The 14,384-nt window shown below is 36.0% G+C and overlaps 1 long non-coding RNA gene across 2 annotated transcripts; it reads right to left on the bottom strand.

Moving 5' to 3' along the window:
• On the bottom strand, positions 1,298-9,912 carry LOC109831769. 2 transcript variants are annotated; one of them, XR_002244552.1, is made up of 4 exons: positions 5,105-9,912; positions 2,372-2,942; positions 2,072-2,273; positions 1,298-1,974 (listed from the first exon to the last, which is right to left on the bottom strand). It is a non-coding gene; the product is annotated as an uncharacterized LOC109831769 (long non-coding RNA). The 2 variants fall into 2 exon arrangements; XR_002244551.1 differs by having other exon boundaries at positions 2,072-2,942.

The raw sequence follows: 14,384 nt of genomic DNA, 5'->3' as shown, positions 1-14,384 counted from the left end.
AAATGAAGAGGGGTTAAGGAGATTAATCTCATTATATTTTAAAAAAATACCACTTTCGCTCTTATTGGAGATTTTTAAATAATTACCTCATCAAAAACAAAAAAAATAGACTATAAATAAACACATACGTATATTCAATAACAATCGTAACATGAATCTACATAACACGGATTTTTATAGGATTCTAATAGTAAATTTCTCTGAAGATGGTAAAAGTTTAGAATCATTAGATTAATTATTAGCGCAAGATGGATACATAACAAAAGTAGATATCATTAACTGAAAGGAATTAATATAGTTTCGCCTCTCATTGTGAGAGCGAGCAGATCATAAGTGAGACAACCTCACTTTTACAAAAGGTTCTATTAAAACAAAAAAATATTACAAGAGACTAGTGAGCTTATGATAATGTAGCTCCAGCTACAAAGATTTTAGATTTGCAACGCCAAATCCAGAAACTGAAAACGAAGCCCATGTTCTTGCCAATTGCATAAACTATCCACAAAAAGGAAACCACAAACCCAAAACCCATCATAAGTATCGGCCACCAATGTTTCAGCAACCAGATTCGGCTGGACAAGGCTATCCAATCAACCGAAAACAAGCAAGCAGCACAAACATAGCACAAAACAAAACACTCAGCTAGAGTCAATGACCGAAAGGAGCCAACAAAATTCGCTGCTACAGTAATTTAGAAAAGAAAAAAGCGCCAAATGCATTCCCTCGAGCATTGCACCGCTAGCTACAGTGATTACCAACTTGCACGAAAGCCAGTTCCAGCAACTTAACCAGCAGCAAGATAGCAACCAAAATCCAAAACCAAGCTGGAAACACAAAAACCAAAGAAAGCACCTTGTCCAAAGAAAACTAAACACACCTGAAACATGTACATACCATGGAGTAAAGAGCTGGGACTAATGCATTAAGTACAGAGATGTAGTATGCAAGAACATGGCGTAGTACTTAATAGGGATGCAAGCAAAGCTCATCAGGTTTCCAAAGTGCAAAGAGGTCCATTTCCAGCAGTACACAGCCCCAAACAACAGGAGATTCCATGCCAAAACAAGATGGACACATTGTAGCTTGATTTATGTATATATTCTTATACTAGGACGCAATGGATAAGCCAAAAACATGCACAGCAGGCTAAAGGTCATAAGCATCGAACCAATTGTGATTTATGCAAATCGTGTCCTTCTGCAATATAGAAAAAGATGAGCAAAACTTCAACAGACTTGATCTTCAGTCCTTCAACAAACATTGATCTACAAAATAACTATATAAATATCTGTGAAACTTACCAAATTATGGACTTGATGATACCATCCACTTGGCACTAAATTTTACTTCATTCTGTTCTTGAGCAATCAAACGTATTACATAATAATACTCAGGAGCTAAGCAAACAAAGTGAAATAGCAAAATAACCAGCTCCTGCATATTGACTACAGGTTTATTCCAAAAAACTTAGCAATCAAACATGCACTACTTATACTTTAATATTCGACAACTACATATATCAATTATTCCAAAGCTGTAAAGCAATCCTGTTGCGAAGCTGCTCCCCCCTTATACTTTCATCTGCATCAACAATGTATTGGGGGTCTTCTTCTTCCTCCTCATCTTCATCCTCATTCATCTCTAATCCATTGAGCATATTAAAGTATTTATCATTTCCCTGATGCCTTGCAATAAAATTATGAAGAACACAACAAGCTACAAAGATTTTGACTTGAGTTTTATAAGGAAATGGAGCTGGAACTTTCAAAATTTTGAATCTTTGCTTTAAAATTCCCCATGCCTTTTCCACTGCATTACGTAGTTGTGCATGTCTATGATTATATTTGTCTTTAGTATCTTGATAGGCTCTGGTGGTCCCATTTGTAAAATCTCCAAGATAATAGCGTGATCCACAATATGGGGCGATAAATTTTGAAGTATTAGCATATCCCGAGTCAACTAAGTAAAAACGACCTACATATTTACAATTATCTGACTTTAGTACTAATTGATTCCAAAAAAACCAAAAAATAAAAATATTAAAATTTATTTTCAGGAACATTAAATTTACCATCTTCCAGTATTGCACGAAGTACTGACATATCAGATGCTGATCCCTCCCATCCAGCAGCAACATAAAGAAAAGTATGATCAAAGGAGCATGCTGCCATTACATTTTGAGATATGAAATTCTTTCGATTACGATACATGTTGTGTTTCTTTTTCTTCACAATTGCAGGAATATGAGATCCATCAATTGCTCCCAATGCTTACTGCAAATATAAAAAAAAATATAAAGTTCTATGTACAGATAAAAATACACACATACACATTGAAAAAGATTTCATAAAATATATGTTAAGAGCTCTACCTTGAAGTATAGGAAGAAATTGGGATTTTCTCGTATCTTAGGATGAACGTCTACGTCAGCCATGAGAAGTTGGATATAATCTTGTTTCAAAGATAATGTAGCATTAAGCACATTATTATAATGCCTGCTAATAATCTCTCCTGAATGTTGAAATATCTCAGCTAATACTCGATTTGAAAGGGCATGTGAAATTCCATATAAAAATATACATAGTTGCTCATTGCAGCTTAAATATCTAGTTAGCCTTAAAGCATTCTTCTTAATGAGAACATTTTTTAGCAAAAAAAATTGTCTCGGAACTTATTCGGAAGCAAGAATATGAACGATCATGATGTCCAGCCAACATATCTTCTACAAGCATATGACCAGAGAATGGTCTAGTTCGACATGGACGAGGAACCTGCTTCATCACATTTGATTGATTAATGACACTTGTAATCATCTCGTTCCACATGTACTCATCCTCATCTTCATCATTCAAAAACAATGCCTCTATTAGATCATCTTCGTCATCAAGTAGTTCAATATCATCAACACTAAGATCGCTTGCAATATCTTCAAATGAATTCATCTTCAAAAATATTAAAAACGAAAAAATTAGACAATCTGTTAAGATGAATTCATCCTCATGATTTAGAATTTTAGCATGTTCATAATGCTAAAAGATATCTGAACTCCAGGTAACAATATCCAAGTCAGATATTCATGGGTATAATCTGAACTGTGTAATGAATTTAAAGTGCGTTTAAGAATAACCCACATTTAGAGGATTTACCATGGGGACTAACAAACTCACTCAAAGCAGTTAAGTGAATGGTTGTCCACTATGAATTTACATGCTTCTTATGGTACCTATCCCATTCCAATTACGTTGAGATCCCTAGGATTACTTACTTAAGAAGGTTATGCATTTTCTACAACCAGTATAAGCCTAACAAGGACCATGCAAACACCATTGCAAAGTTGAAAATTGCTCAATCTTTTAGGCAAAGTTTCATGGAAAACAAATGGACGAGGATGTACCAGCATGAACAACTATGAAAATGAATGCAGACTTTAATATTGAAAACACATTCATCTATAGTTTAAGGGAAAACCAAGCATTATTTGAAAGAGAGGCAAGATAAAGTGGACGCAAGATCCTTTGGGAGCATTCCCTGCATGATATCTAATGCAAAACTAATTGCATTAAAATCCTAAAAATTCCCGATGCATGAGATATTGTGCACTCAACTAACTAACCTAAATCTTATGTTTTGTGCCTCGGATGCTTTTGGATCAAGTTGAAGAAGATCAAACCGATAATTGAAGGTGATCCTTATAAGGCTGATGTTGAGGATGGGCACCCTATAGTTTTAATTCAGATTCCAATGTGCTACGAGAGAGAGGTAAAATAGCTCATATCACCCTACTTCAGAGTATTTATTGTCCTATTATCAATTTGCTGCTAGATTCAAATTATTCTCATGTATATGACAGGTATACGAGCAATCAATATCTACGGTGTGTCAACTTGATTGGCCAAAGGATCGATTGCTTATCTGAGTGCTCGATGATTCAAATAAAATCAAGCACACAGATGTCAAATAACATGAAAGATGTCTGTCTCTCTCTAGTTTAACCTAAATAAATTGATTTAACGTAAATAATGAAGGAATTGTTGTGGCATATTTCCATAATAAAAAAAATATTATATTTCTTTAATATCAGTCAATGAGAAGGTTAATTTTGAGAAAACAACAAGCTACATTTTTTTAATGTCACACGATGCCTGTCAAATACATTATATTGTTTTCCTTATGTCACAAATAGCAGACAAAAAATTTGTTTGAAGCCACTAAACAATTGAAAACTTGTAACCAACAGGAATTCAAACAAAAGCTTGCTAGCAAAAACTACTCTCTTCGGATTTTCATCTCAGTTCAGTTTATAAGATATAGATGTGAACAATGTACATCGGTAATGTTGTATGCATCAAGAACAGCTTGAGAAACAAGGACTTGATCTAGTAAAATCTTGTTTAGCTCATATGACCAGTTATCTTTATTTTGGGATTGTATTTCTAAACATCACAGGTCCTTAAACCTCCAGGTTCTCACTGTGTTATTGTATTCCATTTGGCTGTTACCTAACTAAAATATACAAACTAAGCTACTGATTATCTGTCAACTATTAGGCTGTGATCAAATTAATAGTATGAAATGGAAACAATACTTTAGCATAAAAATAGCCAAGAAGATAGCTGAGTAATCTAGCCATTTAAAAATCGGTGAATTCTTTGCTGCCTTTAACTATGAGAATATGAGGTGAATCTATCTTACTTCAACGAATAAAAAATCAAATTTAAAATTTGCACATATTAGATAAATTTTGTTTGTTATTACATGTATCACATTAGGGACCACTAAATAAATCAATTAAGAGAAGTGTCAAATTCATAATCGAAAGCTATAAGGTTCTCCAAAAGCTTGTAACATCTGCATACCAACAAAGATTAATTGCAACAGACTAGAAAAAAAAATCATAAACAAAATTACATGAACTTAATTTGAGTTTTCTTCCGGTACATGTGTATAAAATTAGCGTAAACATGATGTGCTTGATTATACATATATGCCATGGCTAAGGCTTCTTTGATTACAACTGTACACAAGCATAAAAATCATTCCATTTTCACAAAGGTAAGGAGAAAGTATGAAAATCAAGAAATAGGAATTTATTTAGATAACATACCTCAGATCCTTTGCCTCCCGTCACCAATTGCTCCCAATCGGCGGAAAATTTTCCTCTTCTTGATTGTTCCCCATAAAATATCCATATTAATAGTTGTGAAAGATCTCCCAGGTGAAAAAAAGTAGAAGGAAATATTAGAGGGAAATTTTGGAGGGAAAAAAAAGAGGAAAACACATTTGGGAAATTTTTTTACAGAGATCTCTCAAGATCTTACCTTCCGATTTTTGCTACCGAATTCCGCAGCCGGCCATCAAAAGATCCAGATGAAATCAATTTTTCCTAAATTCCATTGGCTACCCTCGCGTAAGAAGGCTGAACAAGTCTTGTTCCGCCTTCTCACGAGTATTAGTAAACCCTTGGGTTAACGGGTTAAATGGGATAAAACGCTCACGTGCGGGTTTGTTAGTCCTTGGGCTTTTTTTTTGTGTTTGGCAGTTTAATGAAGGGTTAAACCCCCTTAACTCCTCCTTTATACCCTTGCCAAACGCAGCCTTAAGGTATAAGACCGAGGTTTTAAGGCTTAATTTGGTAGGGGAGCTTGTGGTTACGGTACTGATATTTAGAAATTATGCAGCTGATTTGCATTGTATGTGGGAGGTCCAGACTGTAGGAGGAGGAGATCTGTCTGGGGTGACGAGAGAGAGCTAAATCAGCAATCCTGACAGGTAACTTGTAGTTAATAATACGGGGTGCGGCAAAGGGATTCGGATCCTCTCCACTATCTAAAAAATAGTGGAGGGACCACTACATAATCACAATCATTAATTATCTAGTTGATGGTTATGATTTTTTCTTTGAGTGCAAATTAGGAATGGATGCAATCACTAGTAAAAGGATGCCCAGCCCCAACGGGTGTATAGAACCGTTGGGGCGGGTTTCACTTGCCCCAACGGTTTAAACCATTGGGGCAAGTTTATTTAGCCAAAAACGCCTGATGGAGGGAAATTTACCCCCATATTTTCGCCAAAAAAGAGAAGAATTTTTAGGAAATCCCCACAAAACTACCGTTCTCTCTCTCTCCCTTGCTTCTCTCTCGCCCGTTCTCTCTCTCTCTTGCTCTTTCTCTCTCGCTCTCTCTCATCAGAAACCAGAAATTACCACCGTTCTTTCTCTCTCTCGCCACTGCCGTCGGAGTTTGCCGCCACCGTCGAACCTGCATCGAGCCCTGAACTAGGGTTTTTTTGAACTCGTCGCTTCCGTCAGAGTTCGCCGCCTCAGTCAGAGTTCTCCGCCGCCATCGAGCCCTGAAGTTCACCACCGACGTCGATCCTCCAGTTTACCGTCGAATCCCATCAAAAAACCCTAAATCGGAGTTCTTCCTCATTTTCGCCCTAAATCCTCAGTTTACCGCTGCTTCCGTCGGGTAATCTTTTCAAACGCTAGCTTTGTTTATTTTAAGCTAATATCTTCTATATGGTCCCAATAGGCGTGCTATAGTTTGACTGAAGATTCAAAGTTTGTGTTTTACTTGAGGATCAATGGTTTTAGTGTGATATAGAAGAGAAAATAATTCATAAAACCTTTTTAAAATTAGCAAGATCGGGAGCTCTTTGCCTTTGCTTCTACTTTTCAAGTCTGGTTGTCTTGTTGTAAAAGTTTCGAGGTGGGGGGCAATCTGAAATAAATTACTATTCTTTGGTTGAGGAAGGGTGGAAAGGGGATAATATGTAGTAGTCGCTGGATCGTTGATGATTACATGTTTCTAAGTGTTTAGGCTGTATGAGATACATTTGGTTGGTGATTGTTATGATACACGGATTCTGGTTATGTTTATTTTCAGCAGTTTATTACGCGCAGCTTTTTTGTGACCTCTTGTGCGTGTGGTGATGTCAATTTGAACTTGCAATTCTTGCTGAGGTGAATTATTTTGTTTGCCTTTGTTTAATGTTGACTGATTCTTTCAGGTTATGTTTAACCTGAGAGTTGTTTCATGAGAGCAACAATTTGGGGAATTTGGCAAATTGATTCTTATACGAGATTTGCGTCAACTTTGGAAGGATTGCATTCATGCTGAATGTTGCGAGGTTCTTCTGTGCTCGAAAGCATGGATGGAGGTTCTGATGTGATGGTTGTAGATATAATAGATCAGTGTGTCGGTGTTCTCCCTTGCAAGTTTTTGTGTGCCTTTTTCTCCCTCCTCTCCTGGCTTGCCGAACTAGTAGCCCTTGCTCCTTTTTTTTCCAACCAAATGTCATCTTACTTACTACCAGAACGAAGCAATGCTTCCCCCTTGGACACACTGGAAGGTTATGACAACTTTGTGAGATATAATGATACATATATGATCATTGGATTCTTCTTATGTTAATTAGTATCTAGGTTTTAGCAAGCGCCCATAGTTTCAGTTGATTAAAGAAAAAATTTTATGATTTGTGGTCCATTGTACGAAATCCTCGTTGTACATTAGACCAATATCATGTGCTCCTTGAGGCATGCTGAGCTTGAATCTAACCATTAATTTCTATTATCTTAGATTAGTAGTATGATTAGTAGTATTTTAAGCTTCACAGAACCTTATCGAACTAATTAATGCACTGTCCTATCATTAGATCTGATGAGAATCTGCTCTATTGTTAATAGCTAGCATGGTTCTCTATAGAATTTCATATTGAAGCTAAGCATGCAGGTCTTTAGTTTATCAACAAAAGGTCAATAGCTTATGGAAACCTTGGATGATTTCTATTTTCTTTCGAGTCGCCACACTGTGATTGGTTTGGCTCACTGTGTTTTCTTCCCAAAGCTTGAAAAATTAAAAAGACAGTAACTCTTTTTTTATCCACTGTTTTTTCAACAAAAGGTCTTTAGTTTATCCACTGTTTTTTTGAATCTCTTTTTTTATTGCTTCAATTTAATAGAACTTTGCATTTCCCATGGACAGTAACTCTCAGTCCATGGGACATCTTTTATGTTTATTATTTTAGATGTATATTATTGTAACTTTCTATTCCAAGAACTTTGCATATCCCTATCTGACATTCTTCATGTTTCTTGAGCTAAACAAGGACATCTCTACTTAGTATGCTTATTGCTTAGTTGTAGTATCAAGAATTGTCAGTTTTACATATTTAGTCATTATGAATTGGTATTGCATTTTATGAATGATATTTACCGGTTGCAACCCATTGTAAATTAAATTAACCTGGTCTGTGTGCTTTGCAAAGTCTTGCTAAGCTAAATTGTACAATTTACTTTCTTGAAACTTGTTTATCTTTATTTTGATCTTGTCACATTTTTAATGTGCTAAATTTACTTTCTAAGAATTTTTATCGCTAACTTTGACTAATTTAGGTTGGTATGGCACGTAACTATATCAGAGTTAAGGATTGGATGTAGGTGAATCGTGAAAAACGCACAAAGCCTGAATTCATTGAAGGAGTTGCCTCTTTCATAAATTTTGTGCGTGAACACGATATGATCCAATATGGGATGATTCTTTGTCCGTGTAGTCATTGTTGGAATAGACTGCATCGTAAGGAGGAAGATGTAGAACTTCACATTGTTAAGCATGGTTTTATTAAGGATTATACAATTTAGGTATATCACGGAGAAATCCTAGCTCCTAATATTACTGATAATGAAGAAGAAGACAATGAAGAAAATTTATTTCCAGAAGAGGAGATGGAGGAAATGATAGAAGTTGCTTTTGATGACTCCAATCTTGCTGAAGATGATCATCCTTCCGGACAAGAACATGTACATGAGTATGAGAAGTACATGAAAGATGCCAAAAGACCAATTTATGAGAATGCAAAATATTCCACACTATCATGATTCGTTCAACTTTTCCAGATTAAATGCCTAAATAAATGAAGCAACAAGTCATTTACGATGCTTCTAAAATTCCTGAAAGATTCTATGCCTCTGGGGAACAATGTGCATCAGAGCTGGTATGAAGCTAAAAGGATAATGTCAGATCTGGGTTTGAATTGTGAGAAGATTCATGCATGTCCTAATGATTGTGTGCTGTTCTGGAAAGAAAATTCTAAACTGAAAGAGTGCCCTAACTGTGGAGTTTCTAGATATAAGAAGAAAGTACATGCTAACAAGAATGACATACCAGTCAAGGTGGTACGATACTTTCCTGTGACACAGAGACTGCAGAGGCTCTACAGGTGTAAGAAGACATCGGTGGCAATGACTTGGCATGACCGTGCTATTCCAAGTGAACATGGTAAAATGAGTCATCCAAGATATTCGCCAGCATGGAAGGATTTCGATAAGTTGCACACAATATTTAGTCAGGATCCCCGTAATATTAGGCTCGAACTAGCTAGCGATGGTTTTTGCCCCTTTAGTTTTAATGGCAATCCGCACATTACATGACCTGTTATAATGATGATATATAATCTTTCACCGTGGTTAGCGATGGATCAATCATATTTTCTTCTTATATGTTAATACCATTTTCCCATGGTAGTACTATAAAAAAATATGTGCACGGCGAAAGGCTTGTCCAGGCGGCCAAAATATTAGGCCATCAAAATGCCAAGAGGGTCGCCGATCTACGGAGCAGACTTAAGAAGATAATTTTAAACAAAAAGATCATTGTCTACCATAATAATAAGCTAAGCAAGCGTATGTGATGAATTAATATTCAAATACAGGAAAGCCTACAATAATATCATATCAATTTCTTCTACATCAAAATCGAAGGCACAAACTCATTTTCTAACCAAAAAAACGTCAGAGGACACTCAACGACGGTATCGAATTCATCTTTAAAAAAATCTCAACACCCACATTCACAAAAAGGCGCCGAGTGAGCTAGATCTAGATCTTAGCGGAGGGATGAGATGGGGTTTTTTTTAGCTTACTGGTCGCAGCAGCGGGCGAGGGCGTCGACCTCCTCCTCTACGCGGTCGAGGGACTGCTGAGCGGGGAGCGAGGCGAGGAGGAAGTGGCGGTTGATGGCTGTTGGCTCTTTAACAGGATCGGCCAGAGATCAGATCTGAACTGAGTTAGAAAAAACAGCAATTTACAAACCTGTAAACACTGTAGCAACCGAAAAAAAAACTGGCAGATTTCCTGAGAACGGACAGCAGCAAAACAGAGGAGAAAATCTCTGTTTCTGATATTGAACCCGAACAGAGAAGGAGCAGCAACAAAAGTAATGGAGCAGGAAACTTTTTTGTGTTTTCTATTATTCACGTTCTAACAAAACTCATCAATTGTTTACATATATATAGGATTAAGATTACAACTCTAATCTTATCCAATAACTAGAAAACTATCTACTAACTAGTATTCTACTCTAATTAGAATTCTACTAACTAACAATCCTTGGACTGATTACAACTCACAATGGCCAGGGCCCGCTGCTCGATGGAGGACTTGAGGTTCCTGCGCGCTGGCAGCGTGTTGTCGGTGTAGAACGTCGATAGGGTCGCCAGCGAGTCTCCAGCACCTTCTTCAGCTTTCGGGAGAGGCTCGGGGCCAGGCTCGCCGACGCCATGATGCCTTTCCGTCTCGATCTGATGTGATCGGTTTCTTTCCTTTTCTTTTTCCCCCGCTTTTCTCCCCCAGGTGGGGTTAGTTTCACAAAAAAAAACCCTAAACTTTGGGGGTTGTTGAACGTAACACCCTAAACTACTGGGTGTATCTGGGCTTCCAAACTCTACGGGGCTGTTTGGTTGTATGTTTTTACCATGTAAAAGGATGGAAATTGTAAAAAAGTGGGTCCCAATGTCAGCTTTCATCACTTTCAATTATTTGTTTGTAGTTGTGAAAATAGTGTAAAGTGATTTCATATGCTGATGTGGCTTGTAAAGTGATTTCATAAAAAAAACATGATTTTAGGAGAAAGCTGACATTGAAGTCAGAAAAAAATAATAATAAATAATTCCAACCAATATGATCATTTGAGTAGAGACCACTTTTTACACTTTCCAAATAAATAATTAATGTTACATTTGCAAACCAAACAAACAATTTATGATTCCAATGGAATAAAAAACAAACAAAGAAAAGTATACAAGTAAAATTGATGAGGTGGACAACAACTTTCCAAGTTGTGTCATAAATACACAATTTTAGATGAGGTGGACAACAACTTTCCAAGTTGTGTCATAAATACACAATTTTACCAACAACAACCAAACAGCCTCATATATCTTTATCTCACCTAGTCCCCCTACATGTCAGACATCATCACTTGTTATTCACGTAACGTACTCCCTCCCCCAACATTTTGAGTTTTTAAACCCCCTCTCAATTTGCAAATTGTAGGTCGGAGGCCTAGGTGAGATAATGTAAAGTTTGGGGGTTTTGCGAGACACCCCGTAATTCAGGGGGGTTAAGTGAGATAAACAAAGTTCAGAAGGTTACATGCAGCATCCCCTAAAGTTTAGAATTTTCACATGTTCTGTATTTTATTTTATTTTTTTCTTTTCCTTTTTTTTTCAGAATTTCCATTTAATTTCTAAGTAATCACATCTTTATTATTAATAATTTGCTTCTTTTCAAAGATACGATGATACTATAAATTTTTAAGCCCGTAACTCACTTAGGGGGCTTAGTCACCGGATTCGGATCCTCTCCACTACAAAAAAAATAGTAGAGGGACCACTACATAATCACAGCCATTGATTATCTAGTTGATGGTTATGATTTTTTCCTTTAGTGCAAATTAGGAATGAGTGCAATACACGGGGGTATGGTAAGTGTTAGATTTAGATTGTATCATAACCGCCTACTAAATAATCAACGCTTGAGATTAAAAGTAGTGGTCTCTCCACTACTTTTTTGTAGTGGAGAGGATCCATCACCTAGCTATGACATTTAGATTTTATCCGTGTGTTTTTCTAATGGGTGCACAAGCTGTCATGTGGAGCGTTAATAAGTGGTATAAAATCTATTTCTACCTTAGAGTTAATATTCAATCTCACTTATTACATGAAAAAACTTCATAATTATTGGTCATGTTTAGAGGAAGCGGTGTCACGCGACACCACATCCTTTCCTTCTATGTAGAACCCCCAATGGTATTATTAATCCTATCATTTCTACTCATTCCAAATAGAATGCTCAAGATCCTATGAGACTTCCATCTATCTATTATCATAGTAAAACATAATTAAAACAAATCAAAAAAAAAAAACAAACATAAAAAATACTTATTTAACATAAAAAAATTAGTAGAAAATTAAAATTATGTTACACATACCTTGAAGTTATAGTGAAATTGAACTACTTTTTTCTGATAGATCACGCTTCTTTAACTTTTTTTTTTAAATTTTCAATAAAAATGAAAATAAATTGAGTGGGCTTGACGTACACGTGAGCTTGCACGTGAGCTTGAATTGCAGTCAATCACTAATTGCGAAAAATATCCACATCTGGACCAGAGCAGGTGATCTCTCTACAAAGCAAGGAAATAAGAAAGGCTCCCCGCAGCATGTTGATATCATGTGACATTCTGAAATTTAAATGAGTTATGCTTTGGTGCTCCGAAAATAAGAATTTTTATAATTTTTAAATGGATGAAAAATTAAAATTTTGGGCTGAAAATAACAAGGGTGCATTTGTCTTTTTCTTTTCAATTCCTATCCAATTATTTCTCTGTCCATAACCACTTCACTCACCTCCCTTGTTTCACGTTTATTAGGTGAATTGCACACGTGCAATGCACATGGTATACTTTTTAGATTTAGTTAAAATTAATAATTTAGTTTAGCCTAATCTGGATCTTATATACATGTTTAAACAAACATATAATAGTGTAATTTTCAGATTTTGATTTTTCAATGTACAAAAGAATATAAATCAATACAATTTATTACACTTATTTCTAAATGAATATTTTCTCGTAAATGGGGTATCAAATTGTTAATGTTAGTATGTAGAAAGATCCTCTAACTTAGTTCTAAACCTTTTCAGTGAAAATATAAATAAAAGTGTAATTTTACAATCGACGGTTAATTTTATTCCTCTTTATAATGATAGGAAAGGAATTGACATATGCATGCTATGCATAATTTTACACAATATGACTAAAAGCAAGAACAATAATATCTATTTTAAACACAACTTTGCATTATAATACCAGTTTTTTGTCATAAATATGGAAGGAAAAATAGAAGAGAGAAATCTAATATGATAGAATACGGCCAAATTAGATTTTGTTTAAGATCAAGTGAGAAATTAGTTGAAGAAAACTAACCCTTCTCAAATATTAGTTTTATCCTTTTCTATGATGTTTTCAACTCCAAAACTATCCTCTAAGTTCAACCTATTTACAAATGTAGGTGTGGAAGGCCTATCAACTGCATAATCCCTTAAATTGTGGATTAGAGAGCTCGATTTTAGGCTTTTCTATTTACAGAAGATGCCATGGAGCACCGAAGTTGTTGGGAACACGTGTTTATCAACATGGAGGAGCACAGCGGAATTCTTTGGAGAATTGGTGGGCTTTCCGATTACTACTTGGATGCATAAACAGTAGAATACTTTGCAATTAAGATTTAAAAAAAATTTGTATCAATTAGCTATTTTGGAGGACGTATTAACTTTGCCGCACCTCGGCCGTATTATTAACTAAAAGTTACCTATTGTCAGGATTGCTGATTTAGTTCTCTCTCGTCGCTCCAGACAGGATCTCCTCCTCCTCCTACAGTCTGTACCTCCCACATACATACAATGCAAATCAGCTGCATAATTTCTAGATATCATTAATGTAACCACAAACCCCCCTTACCAAATCAAGCCTTAAACCCTCCGCCTTATACCTAAAACGGCCACTTATGTACACCATCAAACTTTCTTGCCAAAAATAACTTAAGTATCTCACCTGATCATGAATCTCATGATAAGAGCAAAGTACTATTTCTCATCAACCTGCACATCCAATACCACCGCGCGCAAACAAAAAAAAAAAAAAAATCCAGTTGCTCCCCCCCGCCAAAAAAAAAAAAAAAAAAAAATCCAGTTGCTCTCCGCTGTTGTAGGGATCGATCGAGCGAGCGCAGCATATATAACCTAAGATTTCCTTCCTCCATATAAACTTGTATCATAGGCACTTCAAAACTAATTAGTTGCATAACTTAATTAGAATCTTTTATATATTTTTATATTTTGCAGTAGATCCAAAATCAAGTTGCCAGGGAAAAAACTATGTAAAATTAAAGATTATACGACCTCCTGCTTCTTTAAGGACTTGAAACTTTCATCGTCCAAAGTCATGAAACTCTCTACGTAGAAGCTGACCCCGAAGTTGCTCTCCCCACTAAAGATCGTCTCTTCGACTCGTTCTTCCGCTGGGTCGTAGACCTGCAGCTTGCCGTCG

The sequence above is a fragment of the Asparagus officinalis genome, chromosome 2, assembly GCF_001876935.1.
Source record: "Asparagus officinalis chromosome 2, Aspof.V1, whole genome shotgun sequence".
In the NCBI taxonomy this organism is placed as follows: Eukaryota; Viridiplantae; Streptophyta; class Magnoliopsida; order Asparagales; family Asparagaceae; genus Asparagus; species Asparagus officinalis.
The sequence above is the reverse complement of the archived record's forward strand: the minus strand, read 5'-3'. Positions and strand labels throughout refer to the sequence as shown.